Source organism: Chenopodium quinoa, unplaced genomic scaffold (genome assembly GCF_001683475.1).
Source record: "Chenopodium quinoa cultivar QQ74 unplaced genomic scaffold, ASM168347v1, whole genome shotgun sequence".
Taxonomy (NCBI): Eukaryota; Viridiplantae; Streptophyta; class Magnoliopsida; order Caryophyllales; family Amaranthaceae; genus Chenopodium; species Chenopodium quinoa.
Window position 1 is genome coordinate 242,501 of NW_018744729.1, and position 3,112 is coordinate 245,612.

The following is a 3,112-nucleotide window of genomic DNA, read 5'->3' on the forward strand; positions in this document are numbered from 1 at the left end:
AGAATTGTGCTATGCCCTCTCGACCCCTATAGAGCGAAAGAGCTGCCTGGTGATCCCTAGGTTGCAGCACGTCCGTTCGTTAACTCCTCGCGCCACTGCCGCCGTTTCTAGGACCGACCGACGCCTTACCTGCACAGGTACCTACGTAGTGTAGTGTCGGTCGCACATTCAACATAGCGTTCGGACTCATGTGCCTTTCAGAACCAGGGGTCTTCGAGCCTGCTGCGTACGATTAGCCAGCCTTGCGACGGCAAAAGGATTAGACGTCCTCCCATGCTACGGTTCCCTGCGGTCCGAACCCGGTGCCGCATTAGGTTAGGGAGCTGGGCGATAAAAGCTCCTCCGCATCCCAAAGCGCGCTGCCCTCCTAGGCGCGCAACACTAAGTAATCCAAGCCAACCCACATTACTGACTAACGGTGGATAATCATATTTCTTAGAGGTACTAAAAACAACTCCATGAATGAGCAAAATGAAGGTTGCATTAATGAGAAAGATCTCTGGGGAAACCGCTAAAAAAAGATTGAACATGTGAGAGGATCCGAACGAATTCTGCTTTCATTTCCCCCGTATAGAGCACTGAGTTACTAAGGTTACGGTCTTCATCCCACAATGAGGTCTTTTCGGAATGCCATGATCTCTTTTTAGAGCGTATAAAGGGAGGGAATTCGAAAAAGTAACTCTTTCCAACCAAGAAAGGCGTGGGAGTTTTGGGGCGTGTCATCTCAAAGCGAGATTGTTCTCATATATACGACATTTATTAATTATCTTTTTGTTACCGTTCCCTTGTGTTAGTTAGAGTGAAGTGAAGCACGCATGTAGGGCAGGAACGAAAAAGATAACCTAGCGAGTAAACACCCCGCTATTTGAGAAAGAAAGTAAAGGGCTTACTTTACCTAGCCCAACCAAAAAATTCTCAACGACCCATTCTAAGAAAGTGAAACTCCAAAGCAGAAGGGATGACTTAAGTCCTAAGAACCCAGTTCCCCCGTATGGAGCCACGTCGCAGTAGAACGCATGCCACTCAGTCCCCTCGGCAGTGGGTCTTTAAATCCTGTGGATACAGTGGCGACCGCTACAGTCTCGGGTACCACCCGACTTATAGCCATCGATTGACCGCCGTCTCGTGCTTGATGTCGTTACATCGGATTTAATATTTTGTAAGGATATAATGAAAAACAGGGTTCATCACTTATTTATTTTTATCTCTATCTCCACTCAGAATTCCCACCTTAGAGAGACTTGTTAGCGAGCGGCAGTGGTGTTTATTTGCTGCAGCCTCTCTCTCATCTGGATTTCCTCAGTGAGTGCTACCTTAAAGTTCGTCTTTCGTGGGCCTACTGGACAAGAGCGAGTTGGTTAAACCGCGGAATGCAAACATGGCAAATGCACACTTTTACATTGTACACTTGCCGTCCCGTCCGTAGTAGTTACTGTAAAAGAGCCCCGAGTGCTAATGGCGGACGAGCGGTGACTACTCCTTAATGCCCTCATCTGCGATGAAGCGCGGAGATTAGTTCAACCCTTGGTGTGTGAAGTTGAACTTCTCGTTGCTGGGCCGCCCGAACGCCGAGAAACACTCCTTAACTTAACACTCTCTTTATCGAGAGTTTTGGTTAGTTCAAGATTTCAATCTTTATCCAGGGCTCTCGGAGCCTTCTGATCTTGCTACCGACTTAGGACACACTATGTTCGTTGATTCCGAAAGCATTAAGATATGTGATGAACCACGCCATCAGCGATTTCGGTCATCACTTTATCCAATTACAAGGGACTCTCTTTCTAATAAGTAGTAGAATCTATAAGTGAGGAAGTAATAAACTGTGAAAGCAGTAGCGGACGGCAATAGGTAATTCAGGCCCTTGCGTGATCGTGACACCTGTTGGGACCTTAGAGGACCACCCTGATCTCTTGGCTCTTGTGTAGACAATATGTTAAGAAGAAGATTCCGAGACCCAAAGACGACTCCACGGTCCTGCGCAGCTGACCTCCCTCAGCTATTTAGGCGCCCGAGACCTTCCCGTCTTCGTTTAGCAGCGAACTAAAGAGGTATGCAATCGCTCAATATATTATATTCTATTTGAGGGAAAGATCTATTTATATAAAAAATAACCTATAATCCGATTCAAAGCAACTGCTTGGCCGGCTTGGGGCAGGCTTGCTTGAGCGGATATGCGAACAGTAGCAGCTACTTCTTCCTTAGTTAAAGCACTAAGTAAGTAAACTACCTTTTCTATAGGCTAGATCGGGGGCTTTCGAAACAAAGTACTTGGATTGCTTTCCTTTTACTTGCAGATACTTTACCACCACCAGCCTCCGGATCGTTGCTATCTGTATGTGCACGGTGTTATTTGTATATTCAATAAAGAAAAGCTTTCTAGGCTACAAGGTTGAATACAGTACCGAAAAGACCCAATCCACTACTACCTGCCCTTTAGGTCTTAGTCGTAGTAGTGTCGGCATAGGAGAAGACGATTCCTAGCCTTTCGATTGAATCGATCGTTCCACCACCCGGCATCTGAGAAATATCCGGCATTGTCGAGGGAAACTCAGAGAACCGGAATGATTGGCCTTCACTCTCCAACTGACAGACTAACAGACTAGAAGAGAGAACTGTCCAACTCGCTTGCTAGTATTCGCTCCAGCTAACACTCTACGGTCATATAGGCTCTACGGTGAACTGCCCAACTCGCATCAAGACTAAAGGCCAAGAATAGTAGAGGAAGGTAAGAACGCTTACCGCAAAGAACTTTTTCATTTCTATGAGCTGCCCTACCTATACCGACACCCAGAAAGCAAGCTACGTTAGGGTTGGTTCACTTGCTTTATTTGAACAGGAAAGATAGCCGAAACTAGCAGTTAGATTCTCGAGAATCCCTTTATCTGGGCATCATTCCCTTATGGATTAAACTGCCCAATCTGCCTTTGCATTGTTGGAGTAGTGATTCACTGAGTAGAATTGGAAGCTTGATGGGAGTGTACCCCTATATGCTGATGCTTGCACCTCTGAACAAAGTAGAGTCTCCTTTGCTAGGCTTTTAATCGAGATGGATGTTACTATGCCTTTGCCTGATCATGTTTGGGTTGAAGATGCTCAAGGTAATGTGTTCAAG